Here is a 13,039-nt window from a genome sequence, read left to right as displayed (position 1 = left end):
TCGAACCTGAAAGTGTGTTCCCTGACATGCCGAATCTGAAAGTGTGATTTCAGAAAAATTCTTTAACCGTTTGGGGTTAACTGTCTTTTTTAGGGATGACTATTTAGGGTTCTCCATTATGCTGAACCTAAAAGTGTGTTCCCTGACATGCCGAATCTGAAAGTGTGATTTCAGAAAAAATCTTTAACCTTTTAGGGTTAACTTACCTTTTTAGGGGTGACTATTTAGGGTTCTACAACATGCTGAACTTGAAAGTGCGTTCCCTGGCATGTTGAATCTGAAAGTATAATTTTCATGACGATGAACTATTCGAAAGAATAATGACGGCTGAGGCTTAAGATATTTATTGCTTAAACATATTAAAAAATATTTGAAAAAATACATAATGACATATTTAAAAAATAGCTTAATCCATTTGATATAAGGAAGAGCAAGAGTTTAGGTCTTCGGATATCTGATGCATTTTCCCATGTCAGGTATTTTTTCCGGTACCCATTGAGCGAAATATCTAACTTCATCTTCCGAGTCATGTACTGAATGCAGGTATTTCTCACATTTGAAGTCTTCTAAATTGAAAAATTCTATGTCTTTATCACATTTTTCTAGTAAGAGTTTATCAGTTGGCACGTTTCCCTTAACATATACAGCTTGCACACCGAAAAAACTACATATTCCCTGAATTTCCTCTTGTACATGTTTTATTTCATAGCCATTTTCATTACGTGGTCTTTTGGTTTTAACGTAAAAGCCGTTTCGATTTATAAAATCTAGTGTTGGACTCCATCAGTTTTTCTCGTACTTATACATTTTAAATTTGACGTTCCAATTTATAGCTATGAATTTCACGCCGTTGTTCTTCTAGGAGTAAGAAATCTGCTTCGAAAATAATGCCAGTTGGGGAATATTTCAGACCAATATATTCTGTGTCAATCACCCCAAACATTATTATAGCTGAAAAAAAGGCTTAAATTAAATAAATATGTAATGTTTCTAACACTCTAACAAATACAGCTCACTTTCTTAGAATAACTCATTTTCACTTAAGGAGGCTGGATAACATTAAATCTACACTTGAAAACTACTGCTTTGCGCAACAACAAAAATTATAAATATAACAGCTGAAAAAAAAAGTTAATGTTGAGGTGTTGACCAAAAAACTGCCCTCCGTCCCTAAAAGACGCTCCCTCCTCCCCTGGAGTCCTCTCCTCTCATTTTCCCGTAAATTGAGTGTATTATTGTTTTTTATTTTATTCTTTTATAACCCATTTCATGTTTTTCATCATTTGCATTGTTCAGTCTGAAAACGATCCAGCAGAAAAAAAGTTAATATTGAGCTGTTGACCAAAAACTGTCCGTCCGTCCCTCAAAGACGCACTCTCTCCTCCCCTGGAGTCCTCTCCTCTCATTTTCCCTTAAATTGCACATTTAATTGTTTTTTATTTTATTCTTTTATAACCATTTTATGTTTTTCCCCATTTGCATTGTCCTGTGTGAAAACGCTCTAATCTAACCTTTACCTATAAGAGGGACGGCGTCCATTTTCTGTGAAGTTTCTGGTAGATAACAAATACTGAATTTTGGTTATCAGGTTGTACCCATATTGAGTCAGTAGTCATCTGAATAAATATATTAAAATAGGGAAAATAGTCTCTTAAAATTCTCAATCCTCGACCCTTAAGCCTAAGAAAATAATAAATATATGAAACTTTATTTCTGAAATCTATAACAAAATGTCTTTAATTTCCTTGGGGATATTAGTGGTCTCCTTCTTATTCTCAATGTCATTTAATAGTTCACGGGTATATTCATCCCATTCTAAGAAGCCACTCCCCCCTTTTCAGTAAAGAAAAAAGTAAAAACCCATAGCATAACTTTCGAAATGTTATAAGCTCAAGAAACATAGGGTATTTAGATATAGACTTGTTAATACAGTTCCTGTCTATAGGCTTTAAAATAGAAAAAAAAGCTCGTTAACACATAGCTTATAGGCCTAAAATTTGCGAACGTAGGTTAAAAATGCTATTCAATTTACGCATAATAAAGCTATGTATCTTTTTCTTAATCCCGCCCCCTTACTTTTTACGCGAAGAAACAGTTTGTTTTCACCTTACAACGAAGCTGTTAGAATCGAGACATTATTATTATTATTATTATTTATTTATAACCCGTCGTTACAAAAACACAAGACAGAGTACAATAAAGATAAAGAAATATAAAAAAAAAAAAAAAAAAAAAAAAAAGGGACAAATAATACATCAACGGATACAAACGATAAAAACACTAAACTGACAAGAAATAAGAAAAAATTCTACACTTGACTACTGCTTGAGTAAACTATGCCAGGGGTGGTTACCAATTTTACTGTTAAAACGGGAAATCTGATTTCCAATTATGAGAGTGGGATCTGCCAGTTTATACCTATTAATGAGGTATGTGTTACGTGTCCAGGGGGGGAGTCTTAAAAGGTACTTAGCATATTTAAAAAATATTGCTCGAAGTTTCTGTTTAGTGGTGCATGGAAATGTTCGCCAAAAAGGGCTCAGGTATAAAAAATGGGGCAATGCTAGTGCAGTATATAGCCGAGCAAGGATAAACCGGTTGAAGCTAAACTTCGTTGCAACCAATCTGCTGTATGCAAAACCGGTACGCTTTTCTAGATGTTGAATTAATAGCTGTCTTGCGTGTCTCAGCGTTTTACTAATCGGTAGTCCAAGATAAATGATGTGATCTGCTGGATTAATATTTGTCTGTCCAAGGTCTATTGTAGGTGGGACTTGGCTTTCGGGCCAATTAAACAGTAATACCTCTGATTTTGCAGGGTTAAATTCTAGGCCTATTGCAGCATATTGCTTATGAAAAATAGCAAAATTGCATTCGATGCCACCAATATTCCGGCTCATATTTAAAATATCGTCAGCATAACACAGAAGAGACAGTTCAACACCATCCAGAACACACGTTATTTGGTAATTTTCCTGTGCTGGAAGAACACTGTTATTAAAAGCCGGGGCAGAAGTAGGAGCACCTTGCCGGGCGCCTTTTCTTACTGGGACGGTTGGGTAAATTTCCCTTATATTCTTCTCGGGCGAAACAACTTTTATTTGTGCCTGGAGGTTTTCATACATGTCCTTTAATAGCATTATGACATCTCGTTGGACGCCTCTCTTTCCCATTTCTAGAAAAATTTGGTCGTGGATAAGGGATTCAAACGTACGCTTGACATCATGAATACCGATCGCGACCGACTCGCCTGAGCTTTCAGCGTCAATAAGGACAGAAGCCACGACGCTTAGCGCATGGCCACAACCAAAACCAGGTTTAAAGCCAAATTGGGAGGGTGGTGCATAACATTTCTCATTTATTTCTTTAATTATAAGTAGCTCAAAAATTTTGCAAAAAGTTGTTGATATAGTAATGGGTCGAAAAGACGTACATTCTTCCAGGGGTTTCCCCTTTTTGGCACAGGGGTAAGGGACCCTATGCAAAAATTACTGGGAACCACACCTTGCACAAAAATCATCTGAAAAAGCAGGGCAAGGTGCTGAATGAGCATTGAAGATGAGTTTTTTAAATGAAGAGCAGAAATTCCATCAGCACCACGTGACTTTTTCTTTTCAATGCGACGGAGCACGTTCTGAACCTCGGATACCGACACAGTAACGTCAGAACGGTCGGTGCTTGATAGGAAATTATGCAGCTCTGCCTTGTATTTTGCGCTAAGAGTCGGACAGGGGGATTTAAATTCTTGTTCGTAATGAGTTCTCCAAGATTCAAGGGAAATTGAAGATGCAGCAAAATTCGGCTTTCTTTCGGAAAGAGTCTTCCATATAAGGTCAGGATTTCGTAGAGCATCTTCAGAAGACTTAGCAATTACATTAGACCGGTGGAGAGCCAATTCTTTTCCAAACTTTCTTTTTGTAAGGAGTCTAACGGCATTTACAACCCCAACTCTCGGCCGTCCACACTCCTTCCAAACAGAAAGCTAAAATTTTGCCTGGTTGCATGCATTAACTAGGCCAGCATTTTGCGACCAACCTGAAACTTGCGTACCGGTCTTAATTTTCTTTATGGGAAACCACATTGCCCCTTCCCCGCCTCCCCCCTTTTACATAATGTCCTAAAAATATTTGTTAGACATTAATTTTGAAAATAACTCGTTTCACTCTTCCTTTTACACCATTTCCATGTCCTAAACATCTATATTAATTTTGCAGACAATTTGTTCACATCTTTCAGACAACATAGAATTACGCAAAGCATTGAAACCACACAAGTTTAATTAACAATAATCTTTTTCCACGAGAAGGTTGTCTATGAAGCTCCCCTCTTATAAGAGGATTAAAGCCTTAATCACACACGGTTTTCTCTTGACCCCAAAGAGAGCAAATTCTATTTTGATGATTTTAAATGCATGATGGAAAAGTGGCATTTTTGAGTAAAAGGATTATTTCCACTGAAAGAATTAAAGTCGTAAACAGGGGGGAGGGAGGATGAGGTATACGTAATGGAAGATAGAGCGTATTTTACGCTTTCTATCGAGTATAAACATTATATAGTGGAGTTTGTACTGTGTAGGGGGTGGTATACCCTGAATTTGAATTTACTGTAGGGGTGACTATGTAAAATTATTTTATTTGGAAATAAACTAAGAAAATTTACTAAACAGAACTCACATTATAAAACGCTGTATCCAGAGTTTCCAAATCAATAATATCAGATGCTTGTTCCATTGTGTCTTAACACTTTATGATAGTTTAACCGCATGGCCGTTATATACAAAATCTCAAGGGCGAATTCTGATGTAATGGGAAACCTTACATAACTTCCCTGATTGGCTTAGAGAAAGACACGTGACTCTGTTCCCGTTAGACTCGACGAATAAATTCCCCCACCGATTATGTAAATCAATTTCTCAGAAATCCACTTCCCCCTCGAGTGCATCAATACCTCTCTTCCCGTTAATGCGCATGTTCAAACTTCGCCCTGGAGTCATTACACCTAGAAACAACAAATAAATCGACCTTGACCCTATTAGACTCGATCGATAATCCTTGAGTAAATTATGTAGGCTTGGCGTTAGACTCAATTGTATATGGCAGCACATGTGTTCGTCCCTTAGCTCATGATAGCTTCCTACTTAGTTCTTTCTAAAGTTGTTCAAGACGAATATAGTTTCACTGCAAACAAGAGTTTGGATACTGCCCCCTTCCTTAACTGTAAATAAAGAACAAAAGCCTGCTGCGTCAGTGGCGCTTAACTGAAAACGAATTATATTTCAAATATTTTCTTTTCCAGTTCTTACAGTCTTACAGCATTGAAAATAAAAATAAAGTTACCGTCAAATAAATTCTTGAACTGATGGATCTTTCAACAATTAATATCATTATACATCAAATATTCAATTTGATGGTGTTTACACTTTCCAAGACTGTTCAAGACGCATATAGTTTTTAGTAAAGCGTTAATGACGCAGTAGGTTGTAGACTTTTACAGTGAGAGAAGGAGGTGATACCCAAACTCTTGTTTGTGGTGATTTTTTTTCGTTTCAAGCTTGATTTGCATATTCAATTTAAGTTTCACTCGTTTTAAGATTTATTCATTCATTTACATTAATATCTATTTTATGTTAGTTTGCATTGATTGTTTATTTAATTTCTGTTCGTTTTAAGTTTCATTTACACTCCAATAGATAAATATTTTTTTCGTTTTATGCTTGATTTTCATTTTCAATCTAAGTATTACTCGCTTTAAGATCTATTTATTCATTTATATTATTACTTCTTGTATGTTTTTTGCTATGATTGTTTATTCAATTTCTGTTTGTTTTCGGGTTTAATTTATTCTTTAAAAGTAATTTCTGGTGGTTTTGAGTTTTAATTTTAACAAGTATTTGTATCTGCTGAGCTTAATTTTAAAATGGCCTTTAATTTTCTTTGAAAAACTTATTTTTCAGAATTTTTTTTTTAATTGATTCGAAAAAAGGAAATGCTAGACCTCCATTGTGCTTTGCTTATCTTTAAATCGTGTCAAGCTTACCAGCTTTGAGATAACGCACCGTGAAATTGCGGATGAAAATTATTGTCTTTGAAAGGCAATGTTATAACATTTCCTGAGCATTAGGTCACTAGAATTTTAACTAGAGGAACCGCCGTGATAAGGTAATATGAAACTTAAAAATTGAACTCTTTTTGGTTAATTTGTTAGGACATCCCCTCTTAGAAAGAAAAGTTAGAGGTTGCGAGGTCAGGGTAATGTTTGTCTGAAAACCTATTTTAAAGTGTCTGCATGGAGTGAAAGTCTCTTTGCATCCCCAAGGAACATGGTTTACCGCGTGATCTGTTCATATTTCCCATAGATACAGGTATAATGCTGTCGTATTCCCCATAAAAACAAGGAAATATGCCAATGTGTCCGTATACCCCAATACCTTTCGTCACATATCCTTTCCCATATAGAGTCTCCATAAAATATATAATAGGTACAACAATTTTCGAGGAACCCCTGAAAAATGCCGAACAGGTTCCCTTGGGAATTCTGCATAGGTACACCATGCAGAGAGGGAGAAACCCCTTAAAAATGCAATGTGAAGGGAACTACTATGAGGGTTTTTACTAAGGACTGTTAAAGGAGTGTACGCAAATGTAAGAAACAAAGTTGATGAGCAGTAATAATAAAAAATGATTGAAATTAACAAAATAAAGGGTTTTGACTAGTATGGCTTGACTAGTGAGTATACTCAAATTGAAAAATTAAGGTTAGGACTATTAAAGGAGTATAGAAAAATGTAAAAACAAAAAAAAAGCCGGAGGCTTATTATGCTAATCCGGTCTTACAAGTAATAAAAATATGCCAAAATGAACAAAATATAATGAACAAAACGTATTTGGAAGAAAAAAGAACTTCACAGCAAAAATAAAATCAAAACACATCAAACTGTCTGAAACACCAACTTTGAACATTTTTCTGAAAATTTACCTATGTGTTCAATGTTTCCGTATATATAGTAGAAACCATCGTAGTAAAAACCCTCATAATAGTTCACATGACATTTTCAGGTTGTTACTCACTCTCCCTGCATGGTGTACCTATATTGAATTTCCCAGAGATCCTATACGACTAATATGACTTGGTGGATGAGAACAGTGAAAACTAAAAAACTAATGAGCAGTAATAGAAAAAAAATCTTGTTTGAAAAATGGAAACCCTATTGAGAGAGAGATATAGAGAGATAGAAAAAAAATTTATTAATCAAAACAACGCTTACATAATCTTTCAACAATCATTTGGGAAACCCATTGGGTTGTATATGATGGTTGTTTACATCCTTATAATCTGCTAATATATATTTACACTTCACCTATAGATCAAAATCACAAAAAAAAGCAAACAAGTAGTGAAAATATAACAACTTTTAACTATTAGCACACACTATTAAGCAATGTCGTCGATATACCATAAACGACGTGAAAACGAATTACTAGCGAGACGTACTTCAATCGACTTTAATCATTAATAACTTCCCAGAAGGTAACGTTTCAACCCACTTTTGAACTGGCTAACATTATCTGTCACCTTTATGCCTTCAGGTAGTGAATTCCACAGCTGTGGTCCTGCAAAACGCGGAAATAAAGATCCGCGTTGAGTACTCCGATTCTCAGACACAATCCGTGAAGGATGCCTAGTTTCGTAACAATGATAAAACGAGTTAGACTTAGAATTTCCCAAAAGCCCTCCGGTGAATATCCTAAGACACGAACAACTTTATTTCGTAAGATTTTAACTCTTTTAAAACTTGACACATGAGAACTAGTCCACAGCAAACAACCATAAGATAGATACGGACTGATAAGAGAATGATAGAGGATCATTAGAATTCTAGGTGGGAGCCCATTCCTTAGCCTTCTTGTAAGACCGTCCTTAAGCGATTTCTCTGGAACACATCTAGCAAATCTTCATCCGCTTTTCGAAGCGCCCATGCTTCAGAGCCATATTTGACTACTGTCATTACTGTAGCTTTTAATATTCTAATCTTGGTTTGCACACTAATCTTCCTATTCTTCCAAACTTTTTTTAATTGTGAAAAAACACCCTGAGCCTTGGCTATTCTACTTTTAACATCTTCAATGCTCCCACCATCTTTACTAATAATACTACCAAGGTAAGTGAAGCTGCCCACTTGATCAATCTTTTCATTACCCAACATCACCTTTTCATCTTCACTTATTCCTAGCCTTAGCGACTTAGTCTTCTTAACATTAATTTTCAAACCTATTCTTGCATCCTGAACTCGCAAAACCTCTAAAAGTTCATTCAGTTTGCTCAAACTTTCCTCTGGGATGCTTAAATCATCAGCATAATCTAAGTCCAGGAGGGTATATAGGAGTGCTGTTATTGATGTTGAAAGAAAAGATCATCATCTAGTAGTGTCTAGGGTTAATTTAAAGCTGATGTTTCGGAAGGTTATCTGATAATTTGATAGAAACTTTCCAGGAACAGTTGAATACTAAACTTCAGAGTGCAAAATTTGACAATGTGGAAGATGGATGGAATAGTATAGAAAGAAACAATTTGTGAAGTTGCTGAAGGTGTCTTAGGGAAGAAAGCTAGGACTGCAGCTAAGAATATCAGTGAAAAAGCTTTATGTTTAATAAAAAGGAGAATGGACTCGTACAAGAATTGTCTGAGTGATAGATCACATGAAAACAAAAGGAATGTTAAGAAAAAGGAGAAAGTATTAAAATATGAACTAAGGAGGTGTGAAGTGGAGGCCATGGATAAAATTGCCGAGGATCTGGGAGATGCAGCTAGACGGCATACTAGTAAAATAATGTACTGGCATGTTAATAAATTGAGAGGGAATAGTCAATCAGGACTTATCACAATTAAAGATGAGAATGGGGCCACAATTAGTAATAAGGAAAGAGTTAAAGAGAAATGGGCAGAACATTTTAAAATTTGCTAAACCAAGATAGTTGCAGGAAAAAATATGGAGGAAAATAAAAAAAGTTGTGATACCTTGGATGTGAATGAAGACTTGTTTTATGAGGAAGAATTAGTGACAGTACTAAAATGATTTGATTTTGTGGTCTCCCATTGCCTTTCCTGTGCTCTTTAATGCAAAGTCCATCAAAATAATCCATATAAAGGGGGATAGAACACAACCCTGCTTAACTCCTGGTTTAATACAAAACCAGCTTCCAACCTCATTTCCTACCTTAACCGCAGCAGTGTTATTCTCGTACATAGCACTAATCACTTTAATGTATTTGTTTGGTATACCATACAAGGATAAAACCTTTGCTAAAGCTCTTAATTAAAGCAAATGCTCAAAACTTTATGTTCAGAAAGTTATAATGATGTTAATTTTAAATTTTGGCTGTCTACTTTTCTCTGTCAAGCATAATTCAGCTGTTGTTTACGCCCAAAACACGTTCTATAATATTTACTTTTGCATTCTAGCGCTATTGCCGTCTAAAAAACACTTTCTGAAAGACTAGATTTTACGGCTGGCTCGTAAGGTTCAAGTTTATTAATAAAGTGGTCATATTAATAAATATTCGAATACATCGCCATAGCCGAATGGATAGAGTGGCGCATTAAAATCATGGGAGCTGAGGTTCTATTCCCGACTAGGCTGAGCGAGGCGAAGAGAGCCAAAGAATTATCATTTAGAGTAACTAAACTGCAAATTTTTGACTTCTGGGCCTTCCGACAGAAAAATAAACCAAATATAAATATCTTTGCTTAATTTCTTTTTTCAAATCCCGACAAAAAAGAAAATTACTGATTTCAAAAAGTTCAGAATCTAAAAATGACTGTTTTTGTTTGTTATGTTTGCTTTTTTAACAATAAAACACACCTATCACAATCTTTGCAAAAGCAAAGAAGAAGAAACACAGATTACCTGGAAATGACTCGCTAGCTTCTGAGCAGAAATTGTTAGCCGAGGTAGAGCAGTTCCCTGAATATAGACTAAAAGTTTTTAGACTTCGGCTATAGATCCTATTGAAAGACCAAGGCAATTTGAACTTTGCAATGGAGTTGGGCCCGAAAACATATGAAGAGGACTAGGAAATGGACAATTCAAAGACTAACTTTAAAGTAATTCTTTGATTTAAGTCAGCTGTTTACGCGGCGCTATTGAAGGAACAATCAGATTTTTGCTGTAGATGCTATTGAAAGACCAAGGCTGTTTGGACTTTGCAATGGAGTTGAGTCCGAATATATATGGAGAGGATTTAGACATAAATGCACTGTTCAGTCAGCTTTTATCATAAATTAGGGGTAAAGTGCCCCCAATGGAATATAAGTATACTGAATTACACGCCAACTTTTCGGAAATCAGGAATGAGTGTGAGTCAACATTTTTTGGGCTTGGCTGATGAGCCAATGAATGATTGTGACCAAAGTGACATTATAAGCCCTAATATATTGGGCTGATAGTTGGGAATCAAGGAGATGCCCCAAGGACTGAAGAACCAATTCTGGCATAGGAGAATTAACCATTTAAAACTGCCTGTTTCTTGGTGGCTTTCAACTTGATTTTGTTGCCGGAATGGTCAACTAAAATATCTTGGGTACTTATAATGTCACTTGGGTTACAATTTTTGACTTTATTTATTGTTTTAAATAAATGTAAGTCAACTGTTGTGGCTGTTCAATTTTTGCCTTCATTTATTAGCTAAGCCAAAAAGGTTGACTCAGATTAATTTATTATCGATAGATGGGAATCAAGGAGATGCCCAATTTATTCTCTTTTTTCTTTCCTTTTCTTATTAAAGGTATAATCAGCTTGGTGCTATTAGAATAAGGAAACAAGTTTGTTTTAGAATATTATTTTACTTTAAAAAAAAAGAAATCATCATCATAAAAAAAAAAAATCCACAGCACCCGGGGTTCCCAGGCCCCATCCAAGTACTGACCGGGCCCGACGTTGTGTGACTTTCAGATTCTGACGAGACTGGGCACTTTCAAAGTGGTATGGTCGTTGGCTGAGAAATTCTGTAACAAAATTATAATTGGTCCCCAAATTGAAAAGAAATAAAATGCCTAATTTTAGAGTCATGAAGCAAGGTTTTTAGTAGACAAAACTTTAGAAAGAATCAAAACATGTTTATTTATTGTTTCTAACCTTCTTTCCTTCTGAAACAAAACGGCAAGCCCCCCAAAATGTTTCTACATTTGATGACTACCCTATGGCTTCCTAGGCTAGTTTAAATTAGTCGTATTAGAGGGTCTTTGAATTGGTTCTTAGCTATTTTACAAACAGCTCTTCGATTTTTGGGTGAAAATGAGCTCCTTCTCCTACAATAAATTCCTATGCATTGTAACTAGATCAATGTGAAAGCAAACTTAATTGCTTGTAACAAAAGGGCAAGCCTCAAATATATATTTAGATTTTGTTGGGGGGTCTGATTTAACGATTTTTAAGGAAAATATTTATCCCGCCTCCAGTAAATTCTTGCGCCCTGTTACTAGACAAATGTGAAAGCCCCCTTTTTAACATTCAGTTTCCTTGATTTTATAGCTTTGTCCTTCCCACGTGGTCACATGCTATAGTGTCATTCAATTAATTTGTAGCCCTAAAAAGGGTTGTTGGTTAATTTTGGGTAGGGCCAAAGTTAGACTCATTTAAGCCTATGCCGCCTTCTCAGTCTTCTTTGGTAGAAGGACGGCTTGAATGTTGGGCAAAACGCCTCCTTGGGCAATGGTAATTTCCGAAAGGAGCTTGTTCAGTTCTTCGTTGTTTCGAATGGCAATCTGAAGGTGACGAGGAATGATACGAGTTGTTTTGTTGTCTCGTGCAGCATTACCAGCAAGCTCAAGGACCTCGCAGCCAAATACTCCATCATTGCTGCAAGGTAAACGGGTGCGCCTGCACCAACTCACTCTGCATAGTTACCCTTTTTCAGAAGACGGTGGATTCTCCCTACTGGGAATTTTAGACCTGCCTTTCCCTTCACTTTTCCACCCTTTTCTGTTCCTGACATGGTTTCTAGGCTACGAAATTCACTTGGACTCTAATCACGAACAAATTTAAATGATGTCTGTTCTTGAATAGCTAAAGCGCAAACAATTTATACTCCAGGCAGCGAACTCAGTTCCTCAGAAGAAAAAATTGTGCGCGAAATGTAGTTTGTATAAAAGCGGGCTGTAATTTGTAAACACTATTCATTTGATAATTAGATTTCGTAATGTCTTAATTTAAACGGGGAAAAAAAAATTAAGTTAAATCTTAAAATAAAGCTTGTAAGGCGTCGAAAACATTACTAAAACTGATAAGAAAAGGAAACGAAAGAGGAAGGAAAGATACGCCATTTACATTTACAAAGTTCTCAAGCAAGTGCATCCCGACACCTTTGTTTCTAGCAAAGCAATGAGCATCATGAATAGCTTTGTCAGCGATATCTTTGAAAGGATTGCCGCGGAAGCCTCTCGTCTAGCTCACTACAACAAGAGGTCCACCACTACATAGCTTTGTCAACGATATCAGAGGCAACGCTGTAGCGTTGCCTATAGTAAAGGCCACACGGCTCCAATGTTTTATTATTATTATTTTTTTTTCCCAGAGGCACTTCATATGGAAGGGGTTGTTGTAGAAACTTCAAAGGGGGCTCATGTTCTGGGAAATCAAGAGCTCTAGTGCCCTTTTTAATACTTGAAAATGAGCGGAGGGAAACTAGCCCCCCCCCCCCCATGTCCATCATTCCCCCACACACAATCAATAAAAATTGTGAAATGGCTCACTTGTTCTTCGGAGTTGATTTATAGATAAAAAATATATTTTTGATGGTGACTGATTTTCTCCACCCACGGGGCAAGAGTGTTTTGTTCTGCCCTGGAAGTAGATAAGGTTTTTATAGAAGCCGTTATCGTAGAAACTTCAAAAAAGGCTCATTCGATTGGAAATTCAAAAAGCTAGTGCCCTTTTTAATAGTCGAAAGTGATTGGAGGGCAACTATCCCCCCCCCCCCCCCCCGACGGCCCATCATTTCCCCAAACACATCCAATCAAAATTTTGAGATAGCCATTTTTTTTT

General features: G+C 36.2%; 1 pseudogene; it reads right to left on the bottom strand.

Annotated features, from left to right (window-relative positions):
• Positions 1-11,637: 11,637 nt before the first annotated feature.
• LOC148940430 (histone H2A-like) lies at positions 11,638-11,990 on the bottom strand (annotated as a pseudogene).
• Positions 11,991-13,039: the final 1,049 nt, after the last annotated feature.

Source organism: Artemia sp. Qi Xiang Cuo, chromosome 19, assembly GCF_049724085.1.
Source record: "Artemia sp. Qi Xiang Cuo chromosome 19, ASM4972408v1, whole genome shotgun sequence".
In the NCBI taxonomy this organism is placed as follows: domain Eukaryota; kingdom Metazoa; phylum Arthropoda; class Branchiopoda; order Anostraca; family Artemiidae; genus Artemia; species Artemia sp. Qi Xiang Cuo.
This window is presented reverse-complemented; position numbering and strand designations above follow the sequence as displayed.